This window comes from Carcharhinus amblyrhynchos, unplaced genomic scaffold (assembly GCF_965287045.1).
Source record: "Carcharhinus amblyrhynchos unplaced genomic scaffold, sCarAmb.v2.hapA scaffold_58, whole genome shotgun sequence".
Lineage (NCBI taxonomy): Eukaryota > Metazoa > Chordata > Chondrichthyes > Carcharhiniformes > Carcharhinidae > Carcharhinus > Carcharhinus amblyrhynchos.
Window position 1 is genome coordinate 99,008 of NW_027649798.1, and position 13,382 is coordinate 112,389.

Here is a 13,382-nt window from a genome sequence, read left to right on the forward strand (position 1 = left end):
ATGGTTTATTCCAAGGCTAACTCGCAGCTCTGCACTGCCCGGCAGGCCAGGTCTGAATGTGGACTGTACAACTTGTTCACCCAGGGCTCCATCGGCTACAGGTTTGTCCCCTTTACTGATTCCTGCAAAGTTGCCTTTCCCTTAAGTTGCTTGAACTGTAACAATTTCTTGCAAAGTTATTTGTTGTCTCATTTACTAATTCCATTCCTGAATTACAATGTCATCTGTCTGTTGTTGTCTGTCCGGGTGTCTGAATGTGTGTTACAAGCACTAGCTGGGGGAGGGGGAGGGAAAGAAGCAGAGTGAAGTTTCTGTCTGCTAAGTGCTGTAAATGTGTCTTTAACCAGCAGCTCTGCAGAGACAGAGATACAGGATTTTAAACTCACTGGGACCCAGAAGGATGTACGTGGCGTGAGAATTGGAAGAAACCAGGTTGTCAGGATACGGAAAGGTGGAAGGAAAATATCAAGTCAAAGAACTGAAAGTACAAAGGCGTCCCGGAGGCTCCCTGAAACTGAGCTGTAAAACCAGCGGTTTAAATCTTGGCAGCTACTGGATGGACTGGATCCGGCAGGTTCCCGGACAGGGGGCTCGAGTGTCTGCTTACCTACTATCGTTCATCCAGCACTAATTACTACACGCCATCAATTCAGGGTCGATTTACTGCGTCCACAGACACTTCAAGCAACATCTTCTCTTTGGAGATGACGAGCCTGAAGACTGGAGACACGGCCATCTATTACTGGGGATATCAGCATCTTCCATCATAACCTGAAGGTCAGGATCTGTTTTCAATGCAGTATGATCGAGGCTGGTCAGAAGCAAACTATAATGGTGTTTAAAATAAAGAGTAACACAGAAAGCATTTAACAGTAAAACTTCCCAAACTCACCCATATAACTGGTCAGCTTTTCACTGCCTTTATATTCATTGTAGTTTCAGCAATCCGACATACGATATATTACTCTTTTTAATATTTCTGATAGATTGTGTTATATAAACAGTTGCCTACATTTCCCATTCGAGCAAAACCAATGGTCCGTTTGAAGTGAATATTGAACAGCACGACTGAACAGAGTGAGTGCACTGGTGTGTGTGTCACTGTGATACTCTACGGGGGTCACAGCGCTGAGAAAAGCGCCATCCTCATACAGAAACCTCAGAAAAGGTCCTTGCTTAAATTTGTGACCAATGCTATTGCCGAATGCCAAAGTACATGAGGGTTCAACAAAATAATACTTAGAAGCAGTACTTTTTTTATGATGTAAAATGCTTCAAGTTTATTGTTATTGATTTACACGCTGGATGTGCACAGAGAGTGTAAAAGTTTCTAACCCCCTTTATCAATATCATGACCAGTCGAAATTGAACTATCTCACTGAGTCACCCTTAACGAGCTGCAAACAGGCTTTTGAAATAGCAGTGAAATTAACTGTCTGTACTTCACAGCTAACTGTCCGCCTCAGTATTGGTCATGCTGTGTCTCACTGTGATAGCTGGAGCTACACAGCAGTTACTGTCAATACAAAAAACCCTCAGCACTGATTGATTGAAACTGGATCAGTGTCACTTTTACATCCAAACTGTAATCACAGTACAATACTATTTATGTCCAGCACTGACCACATGGCAAGAATAAACATGGAAAATCTTGATAGTTACTCAATTATCGATGTGCGTTTTCAACAACATGTTCACGTGTAACTCTGTGAAATATAAAACATTAGGGTCATTTAGGAATGTCAAATGATATCCAAAGATCCAATTACAATCTAATGAACGTTAATTGTCTTTGCTTTTCCTTGGGTTTGTGGATATTTAAAGTAACGGTGATTTTGTGTCTATTCTGTGCAGGGACGGTTATTTTATGACACAGCCAACGGAATGTGACACTGTGATGCTTTCGACTACTGGGGACAAGGGACCATGGTGACGGTGACTACAGGTAAGAACCATCCACTTATTGAGTAACTGGTTTACATGTGTCTTTGTTTTATATTTTTATCTGTACTAATAATCCATTTGGTAACAGAAATGTGAGTTTGGCGGATTCTCGGTTGAGAATTGTTACAATGTTTCCTGTGACTCTGCTGCGAAGGGGTTTTAGAATTCAGCTCTTTCTGCACAATAGCTGCTGCTGAGGGATTCAATCCCAAATTGTTGGGATTTGGTGTTTATCTGTTGAGGTTACTGTGTGGTTAGGGTTACTTTCAAATCTAAATGTCTGTTAAACAATTCAGCGTTTCTGCAGTGCTTCATCTCGGCGACATCTAGTGGCTGCGGGTTGAACCATCTACTGCACCAGTGTTTGAAATTTAAACCAAACAATTAAAATAATCTAGAATTTGTATATTTAGCCAGTGAAAATGTTCCACTCACTCACAATGCTGGTGCTGCTGTGCAATATTTTCTGCTTATTCTAAACATTAATTAGTTTGGTGATGGGCGAATTGGCTGGAATTTATATTGAACATTTCTGTAAATGTTACATTTGATTCTGTTGAAAGTGTTTGTAGAATTGTGCTGCTTCTGCATGAAGCGGGCTTCAGTCTGTCAGTGATGCGTTTTTTTCTGTGGTGAGGAGATTATGTGTCTGGGTGACTCTAAACACGTAAAATTTGTGAATTAATTTAGTGTTTCTGCATTGTTTGAACTCAGTGACACTGAGCTGTTACACGCTTTGATTGAATATGAACATTCTGCGGGTTCGCAACTGTTTGATGCGTGACTGCAGACATAAATAAAGCAGGCTTTATTGTGTTTGTATGTTTAAAATCTTTACTGATATCGGCTTACGCCACTCGTTCAGAACATAGTTTGTCACTGCATTTACAATTTGGGGTCCCTGCAATGTTTAATCTCGGTGATATTTGATGGCTGGAACTTTTACCTTCCAAATGTTTAAATATGGTGACATCTAGTGGCCGCGGGTTGAACCATCTACTGCACCAGTGCTTGAAATTTAAACCAAAAAATTAAAATAATCTAGAATTTCTATATTTATCCAGTGAAAATGTTCCACTCACTCACAATGCTGGTGCTGCTGTATAATATTTTCTGCTTATTCTAAACATTAATTGGAATTTATATTAAACATTTCTGTAAATGTTATACCTGATCCTGTTGAAAGTGTTTCTAGAGTGTGACAGAGATACAGACAGATACAGAGAAAGAGCAGAGAGCCGGGGGAGAGGGCACAGAGCTGGAGGGAAGTGTAGAGAACCAGGTGGAAATACAGAGAGCCGGATAAAAGGGGAAAAGAGCCACTGCGACAGGCAGAGAGCCAGGGGAAAGGGCAAAGAGCTGGGGAAATGGGCAGAGAGCGGGTGCTGGATGGGCGGACTGAGGGGGTTCAGAATAGAGCTAGCACCACAATCAGCTCATCTGTAATCTCAGTGAATGATGGAGGAAACTTCAGGGCCCGAATGGGAATCTCTAGGTATTAATGTGTGATCCTTCAATGAGTCAATGTTGGATTTATTTGAATTTATAATCACATTGCGAGTTTCCTGATCATTCAGTAAGTATTCATTCCGGAGGTATTTTTGAAGCAAAGTCACTAATCTCTGGTTTGTGCAGTGAGAGGCAGTGAGTTGGACAGAGGAAGGGGCACCAATCAGTTTGAAACCAGGCAATTTCCAAAACTAGTGTGGAGATGCCGGAGTGAGGTTGGTGTGGGCACAGGAAGGATTCTCACAACACCAGGTTAAAGTCCAACAGGTTTATTTGGAATCACAAGCTGTTGGAGCTCCCTCATCAGGTGAGTGGATAGTCTGAATGAAGGGAGAACTTCTTCATCACAAAGTGTTGTTGTTTGAGAAATAAACAGCGGTTTGTCACACACTGCTGTTGTTGAGAAATAAATAGTTGCTGCAATAATGGGGAACATTTTTGCTGTTCCCTGTTAATCCAATGAATGACACGTCATTGTGAGACTAACAGAATGTGTTTTTTTTCTTCCTAATTTGATAGAAGTGAAGACAGGGATATGAGTTTCTACAGAGATGACAATTCCCAAATGATAGAAGTAACATCATCTCAAAGGCGGATGAAAGATTTCATCGGGAAATATTAGGGATAAGTTCATAATTCTAATCAGTGTTGGAGATAGAAACATAGAAAATACAAGCTGGAGTAGGCCATTTGGCCCTTTGGGACTACTCCGCCATTCACTTTGGTCAGAGCTCATCACTATCCTGATCACACCTACTACCCATATCCCTTCATCCCTTTAACACCAAGAGCTATATCTAATATAGAAACCTATTTGTAACAATATGTTTGATGACTTAATAAATGCAAGTAAGAGTCTAACTTGTTCAATTGGCCATTCTTTCCCAGCGAAACAATCTCCGCCCAATCTCTACGGCCTGGTCTCCCCCTGTCAGCGACACAACTCCGACGGCTCCATCACCTTCGGATGTTTGGCGATGGATTACTCTCCAGATGTCTCCAAAGTGACCTGGAAGATAAATGGGCAAACGGTCCCCAGTGGATTTAAGCCTTACCCGTCAGTGAGAAATACGGATGGAAGCTACACCCTGAGCAGCCAGTTAACCATCAGCGACTCAGCGGGAGAATGTCCCAGAATTGACTGTGAGGTTCGACACATCAGCACAGTCAAGAGCGTTGAAATACCATGTAAGTGTTGCACATTTTCCTGATATCTAACCAGTGGTTTCATTGTCTCCAGAATTCTCCAGTTTATTGACATTTACTGTACATTTTCTGCAGATCCAAATCCGCGGGAACCGGTCGTCTCTGTCCTCCTGCCCTCGGCAGAAGACGTCTCCGCTCAGAACAAAGAACAAAGAACAACACAGCGCGGGAAACAGGCCCTTCGGCCCAACGAGCCCGCGCCGCCGTCCCACTGTCTCAGTGACCTATTCATGATTTTAGTCGACGCCTAATGTGCGAGGATCAGGGAGGTCCAATTTAGGGACAATTTAGTACCCAATCAATCAGCCTAAAAGCACATCTTTGGGGATGTGGGAGGAAACCGGAGCACCCGGAGGAAACCCACGCAACCACGGGGAGAACGTGCAAACTCCCACAGACACAGGCCCAAATCCATGTGTCCGCACAGCAACAGAGATAGTCTCTGAGCTGTCGTGTTGCCCTCGAGATGGTCCAGTTTAAGCACACTAACGACATGAAGCAATAGGCAACTCCCGAAGCAACGTCCAAGAGCAGCCCACTACAACCTGCCGCATGCATGCCCCTTGCTGGACTTAAATGCCTGTGGAGACAAAAAAATTCATTATTAAACAGGCAAAGACTAACATCCCTGAGGCAAAACGTATTCCCAAGCCTGCAATGTTTAGTAAGGCCTACTATATCCCCCTATATGTAGCCCGCTCATGTGGCTGTCTAAGTGACTCTTAAACAACCCTAGCGTGCCTGCTTCCACCACCTTACTCGGCAGTGCATTCCACACCCCCACTACCCTTTGCGTGAAAAACTGCCCTCTAATATTTGTCTTATACCTAGCCCCCCTCACCCTAAGCCCGTGACCCCTCGTTCTATCCATTTCTAATAGCGGAAAAAGCTTACCACCATTTACTCTATCTATCCCCTTCATAATCTTATAAACCTCTATTAGATCCCCCCTCAGCCGACATCTCTCAAGGGAAAACAGCCCAAGTTCGTTCAATCTTTCCTCGTAAGACAGCCCTCCCATACCAGGCAGCATCCTGGTAAATCTCCTCTGCACTCTCTCCAGGATCTCTACATCCTTCCGGTAGTACGGCGACCAGAACTGGACGCAGTACTCCAAGTGAGGCCTAACCAATGTTCTATACAACTGCAACATCAGACTCCTACTCTTATATTCTATACCTCTTCCTATGAAGGCTAACATACCATACGCTTTCCTCATCACATTCTGCACCTGCACCGACACCTTCAGGGACTTGTGCACTTGCACCCCCAGGTCTCTCTGCGTATCTATACTCCGGATAGTTCTACCTTTTATCGTATAACTCCCCTCCACATTATTCCGGCCAAAGTGCATCACCTCGCATTACTCCGGATTAAATTCCATTTGCCGTCTATCTGCCCAATCTACCAGCCTGTCTATGTGCTGTTGCATTGCCAGGCACTGCTCCTCAGTACCCGCCAATCCAACCATCTTAGTGTCATCAGCAAATTTGCTGATCACACCACCTACCCCCTCTTCCAAGTCATTAATATATACCACAAATAGAAGAGGTCCTAGTACCGAGCCCTGCGGCACACCACTGTTGACAGACCTCCAATTGGAAAAGGAGCCTTCCACTACTACTCGCTGTCTTCTCCTCCCAAGCCAGTTCTCCACCCATCTACATACCTGGCCTTGTATCCCATGAGCCTTCACCTTTTCTATCAGCCTACCATGAGGGACCTTGTCAAACGCCTGACTGAAATCCATATAGACGACATCAACGGCTTGTCCTTCGTCAACCGTTTTTGTCACCTCTTCAAAAAATTCCACTAGATTCGTAAGGCACGACCTCCCTGTAACGAAGCCATGCTGCGTATCCCTGATCAGATTGCAGCGCTCCAGATGTTCATACATCCTATCCTTGAGGATCCTCTCCATTAGCTTGCCTATAACTGAAGTCAAGCTCACCGGCCTATAATTCCCTGGGTTATCCCTCTGACCCTTCTTAAACAACGGTACTACATTTGCAATCCGCCAATCCTCTGGGACCTCACCACTGTCCAAAGAAGAGACAAAGATTTGCATCAGAGGCCCAGCAATTTCATCCCTCACCTCCCTTAACAGCCTGGGATAGATGCCATCAGGCACCGGAGATTTATCCGTCTTTATACTGTCTAAAAGTCCCAACACCTCTTCCCTCGTGATGACTATTTCCCTCAACGGATCCTCAACCTCCTCAAGCACAGCACCAGACATCAGGCCCCTCTCCTGCGTGAATACCGACGCAAAGTATTCATTCACAATCTCCCCCATTCCCCCAGGCTCCAAGCATAGTTCCCCTCCTCTGTCCCTGAGAGGACCAATCTTCCCTCTAACCATCCTTTTATTTCTAACATAGGAGTAAAATGCCTTAGGATTTTCTTTAATCCTACCCGCCAAAGCCATTTCGTGGCCCCTTTTTGCCTTTCTGATGCCCCTTTTAAGTTCTCTCCTACATTCTCTGTATTCTTCTAACGCTATCTCTGTTCTCAAATGCCTAGATCTAATGTACGCCTCCCTCTTCCTCCTGACCAGGTCCTCAATATCCCTAGTTACCCACGGCTCTCTAATCCTACCCTTCCCATCCTTCCTCTTGACCGGCACGTCTTTCCTGCAAAGATTTTAGTTTTCCCTTCAGAGACTCCCACATACCCAGCGTCGACCTGCCATCAAACAGCTTACCCCAGTCCGTATCTTTAAGATCCTGCCTAATCCGGTTGTATTTAGCCCTCCCCCAGTTTAACACCCTCCCCTTAGGACAGGCTTCATCTTTATCCATTAATATCTTCAACCAGACAGAGTTGTGGTCACTGTTAGCCACATGCTCTCCTACTTCAACGTCAACCACCTGCCCAGGCTCATTCCCCAGAACCAAGTCCAGTGTAGCCCCCTCTCTGGTCGGGCTATCCACATACTGCTCCAGGGATCCTTCCATTACACACTGTACAAATTCCTCCCCGTCAGCACCCTCTGATCTCGGCACCTTCCAGTCTACCCCGGGGAGATTAAAATCTCCCACTACCACCACCCTATTCTTCCTGCACTTATCTAGAATGTCCCTGCTTATCCCTTCTTCCACAGCCCTCGGGCTGTTGGGCGGTCTGTAGTACACACCCAACATAGTAACATCTCCCTTCCTATTCCTCAACTCCACCCATAGCGACTCGATTCCTATGTCCTCTACACCTCCCTCCCTCTGCACTGCTATGATGCAATCCTTAACTAACAACGCCACTCCCCCACCTCTCAGCGACCCACCCCTATCACGCCTGAAGCACTTATACCCGGGAACATTCAACTGCCAGTCCTGCCCTTCCTTTAACCAAGTCTCTGTCACCGCCACGACTTCCAACTTCCTTTCGAACATTATTGCCTTCAGTTCATCTGTTTTGCCAGTCACACTCCTAGCATTGAAACACATGTACCGAAGACCCTCAGAAACAATCCGATCCTTCTTCCTACCCTCCGGGCTTACCCTATCCCCAATCCCAGTTCTGTCCACCTCCCCACCCCCCCTCCATATTAGTTTAAACCCTGCCGAAACACTCCAGCCAACCTTCCAGCTAAGATATGCATGCCCTTCCCAGTTAACTGTACCCCATCCCTCTTGTATATTTGCCCCTCTTTCATAAAGACTTCCCAGTGGTCTACGAATCTAAAACCCTCTGCCCTACACCAATCCTTCAACCACGCATTTAGTTGGAGTATCTCATTATTTCTAGCCCTGCTAGCCCCAGGCACCGGCAGCAGCCCAGAGAACGCCACCCTGGAGGCCCTACATTTCAGCCTAGCCCCCAACTCCCTGAACTGCCTACGTATGTCCCCCCTGCACTTTGTTCCTACATCCTTCTCTCCTACGTGCACTATCACATCAGACTCAGTCCCTCCACCCTTCAAAATTCCCTCTACCCTTTCTGAAACATCCTGTACCCCTGCTCCAGGGAGGCAGACTACCATCCTGGAGTCCCGCTTTTGCCCACAGAACCACCTGTCAATCCCTTTGACTTTCCCATCCCCCACCACTATCTCACACCCTGCACTCTTCCCTTCCTCCGAGGTATTCTGATCTCCCTCCCTTGCCTTCTCTACCCCAGCTGTCACCCCACCCTTGATATTCCGGGGTCATTCCTCTGGGGCGGTCCTAGTGGTATAACTCCTTTTCTTTTTGCTCTTCCTAACTGTTTCATCTCCCTCAGCTGCTTAGTGAGAGGTTTCTCCCCCCGAGAGATCTTCGTCAAGTGGAACCTCAACGACAAGCCGGTGAATCCCGGCAACTACAGGAACACCGAGGTGGTGGCGGAGAACGGCGATAGCTCCTTCTTCATGTACAGCCTGTTATCCATTGCAGCAGAGGAATGGTCCAGCGGCGCTTCTTACTCCTGTGTGGTGGGACATGAGGCCATCCCCTTGAAGATCACCAACAAAACAGTTGACAAATCCAGCGGTAAACCCAGTTTTGTGAACATTTCCCTTGCACTGATGGACACGGTTAATTCATGTCACTGAGAGTCACTCACTTGCATTAAAAACTACAATAAAAAGAATAAAAACATTTTCCTCTAACAATCAATGAAATACCCAATTGTTGAACTGGTTGCTTTTCAGTTTTACTTCCATATCTTTGATTTGAGTCAGATATTTTCATGTCTGGAACCCAACATTGTTGACCCAGTGCTCCCAGCGGAGATAGACACTGGGTCAGGGATAGAATAGAGCACATTCATTACAGGATTCTGCAAAATATCTTCACTGACTCTCCTCCCGCTGAGGGGGAAACAATCCCACATTTTTAACATGTCTGACACACAAACACAACATTTAGATCTCTGTGTCCCTGCTTCTCTCATTGACCACCTCTTTAAGCTGCTGCACCGCACCCACTGGGAACTGAAGTGAGGGTCACACACAAAAAACCATGGAGAAATATTCCCCCCATCGGATTGAGGGAGAGTGAAATTGTTAACATCCTGGATTCCCACTAACCCAGCAGAGAGAGGGGAGGAGCAGGAGCTAATCCATGTCCCAAAACTTCCTCAATGAAAAGAGGAGGAATGTCATTATTGAATCCACTCACCTCCACCTCTTCAGTGGTTCGAACCATCTGGGACATTGTACCACCGGGTAGAGAGAGGGAAGCTCTGGGCTCACTCTCCTCCCTCTCCTGTGTTTGGAAGGGAACAGTTCTCTACTATAAGGACCCAGTTGCCAACAGTACAAATTAGTTTCCGGTTTACTTGCTACAGATTTTGAAGTATCATTATCTTAATCATTGAAGTATAAATATACTAATGCAACATAATTTTAAAATGTCTCAACACTCCTGTTCCTGTTAACCATGTGCTGGCATTGATTTCCCACAATACAAATTTAAACAAGTCATAGATTCCTCCCCGGGTTTGAACTGTTCTGTCCCTAAGGTCTCTGAGATACATCAATGTATTATTTCATTCTCTCTCCTGATATCACCGTGCCCCTCACATAAAATACATTTCTACAGCAAAACATTGAAAATATGTTCCATTATTCGGGTTGTCTGGATCATATTCAGTTCACTACTGTCGGTGAAACTTGGAGCAAAAGTCACCCAGAGATCACCCTGCCGCCATCTGCTGGTGATGCTGTCTCAATGCACCCAGAGATCACCCTGCCGCCATCTGCTGGTGATGCTGTCTCAATGCACCCAGAGATCACCCTGCCGCCATCTGCTGGTGATGCTGTCTCAATGCACCCAGAGATCACCCTGCCGCCATCTGCTGGTGATGCTGTCTCAATGCACCCACAGATCACTCTGCCGCCATCTGCTGGTGATGCTGTCTCAATGCACCCACAGATCACTCTGCCGCCATCTGCTGGTGATGCTGTCTCAATGCACCCAGACATCACCCTGCCGCCATCTGCTGGTGATGCTGTCTCAATGCACCCACAGAGCACTCTGCCTCCATCTGCTGGTGATGCTGTCTCAATGCACCCACAGATCACTCTGCCGCCATCTGCTGGTGATGCTGTCTCAATGCACCCACAGATCACTCTGCCTCCATCTGCTGGTGATGCTGTCTCAATGCACCCAGAGCCCACCCTGCCGCCATCTGCTGGTGATGCCGTCTCAATGCACCCAGAGATCATCCTGCCGCCATCTGCTGGTGATGCCGTCTAAATGCACCCAGACATCACCCTGCCTCCATCTGCTGGTGATGCTGTCTCAATGCACCCAGAGCCCACCCTGCCGCCATCTGCTGGTGATGCCGTCTAAATGCACCCAGACATCACCCTGCCTCCATCTGCTGGTGATGCTGTCTCAATGCACCCAGAGCCCACCCTGCCGCCATCTGCTGGTGATGCCGTCTAAATGCACCCAGAGATCACCCTGCCTCCATCTGCTGGTGATGCTGTCTCAATGCACCCAGAGATCACCCTGCCGCCATCTGCTGGTGATGCTGTCTCAATGCACCCACAGATCACTCTGCCGCCATCTGCTGGTGATGCTGTCTCAATGCACCCAGACATCACCCTGCCGCCATCTGCTGGTGATGCTGTCTCAATGCACCCACAGAGCACTCTGCCTCCATCTGCTGGTGATGCTGTCTCAATGCACCCACAGATCACTCTGCCGCCATCTGCTGGTGATGCTGTCTCAATGCACCCACAGATCACTCTGCCTCCATCTGCTGGTGATGCTGTCTCAATGCACCCAGAGCCCACCCTGCCGCCATCTGCTGGTGATGCCGTCTCAATGCACCCAGAGATCATCCTGCCGCCATCTGCTGGTGATGCTGTCTCAATGCACCCAGAGATCACCCTGCCGCCATCTGCTGGTGATGCCATCTAAATGCACCCAGACATCACCCTGCCTCCATCTGCTGGTGATGCTGTCTCAATGCACCCAGAGCCCACCCTGCCGCCATCTGCTGGTGATGCCGTCTAAATGCACCCAGAGATCACCCTGCCTCCATCTGCTGGTGATGCTGTCTCAATGCACCCAGAGCCCACCCTGCCGCCATCTGCTGGTGATGCTGTCTCAATGCACCCAGAGATCACCCTGCCGCCATCTGCTGGTGATGCTGTCTCAATGCACCCAGAGATCACCCTGCCGCCATCTGCTGGTGATGCTGTCTCAATGCACCCAGAGATCACCCTGCCGCCATCTGCTGGTGATGCTGTCTCAATGCACCCACAGATCACTCTGCCGCCATCTGCTGGTGATGCTGTCTCAATGCACCCACAGATCACTCTGCCGCCATCTGCTGGTGATGCTGTCTCAATGCACCCAGACATCACCCTGCCGCCATCTGCTGGTGATGCTGTCTCAATGCACCCACAGAGCACTCTGCCTCCATCTGCTGGTGATGCTGTCTCAATGCACCCACAGATCACTCTGCCGCCATCTGCTGGTGATGCTGTCTCAATGCACCCACAGATCACTCTGCCTCCATCTGCTGGTGATGCTGTCTCAATGCACCCAGAGCCCACCCTGCCGCCATCTGCTGGTGATGCCGTCTCAATGCACCCAGAGATCATCCTGCCGCCATCTGCTGGTGATGCTGTCTCAATGCACCCAGAGATCACCCTGCCGCCATCTGCTGGTGATGCCGTCTAAATGCACCCAGAGATCACCCTGCCTCCATCTGCTGGTGATGCTGTCTCAATGCACCCAGAGCCCACCCTGCCGCCATCTGCTGGTGATGCCGTCTAAATGCACCCAGAGATCACCCTGCCTCCATCTGCTGGTGATGCTGTCTCAATGCACCCAGAGCCCACCCTGCCGCCATCTGCTGGTGATGCTGTCTCAATGCACCCAGAGATCACCCTGCCGCCATCTGCTGGTGATGCTGTCTCAATGCACCCAGAGATCACCCTGCCGCCATCTGCTGGTGATGCCGTCTAAATGCACCCAGAGATCACCCTGCCTCCATCTGCTGGTGATGCTGTCTCAATGCACCCAGAGCCCACCCTGCCGCCATCTGCTGGTGATGCTGTCTCAATGCACCCAGAGCCCACCCTGCCTCCATCTGCTGGTGATGCCGTCTCAATGCACCCAGAGATCATTGAAACATCAGATCCCTGTCTTGCAGCAGGAGGTCATTCATCGCAACGAGACTGAATTCCCTCTCCAACAGAACATTTTACTCGGGCTTTATCCCTGAAACTCCACATATTAATCTCGCTAAAACCGAATTCATAAATCGTGGGACGTTACGGAGCAATTAGTAATCGACCTAACATGCCCACCTTTCCATTGTTTTGGAATGGTTCAATTCCTTCGGACAAAGGATCATTCAATGCTTCTCTCTGCTCATTAAATTCTGACCGCGATGTGGAGGTGTCGGGGTTTGATAGGGGCCGGCTCAGCAAGAAACCTCACAATAACAGGTGAAAGTCCAACATGTTTATTTCGTACCTCAAGCATTCGGAGCTCAGCTCATTCATCACTCATCTGATGAAGGAGCAGCGCTCTGAAAACTCGCGATACCAAATAAACCTGTTGGACTTTAACCTGGAGTTGTGAGACTTCTTGCGATATCCTGCCCATTACCGACCAGACAATTGTGCTACTTTGAACAATGCCAAATACTTAATGATCTCCTACCTGTCATTTCTTCTGTTTAACTGAAATGTGCAATGCTTCCTCTGGAAGTCCTGCAACACTTTTTTCTCTCTTGACGACAGATCGAAATATTTTGCGATATCAATCTAACACCATCTA

At 47.6% G+C, this 13,382-nt stretch overlaps 1 pseudogene; it reads left to right on the forward strand.

Moving 5' to 3' along the window:
- The first annotated feature begins 416 nt into the window (after positions 1 to 416).
- LOC145337673 (Ig heavy chain Mem5-like) lies at positions 417 to 4,664 on the forward strand (annotated as a pseudogene).
- Positions 4,665 to 13,382: the final 8,718 nt, after the last annotated feature.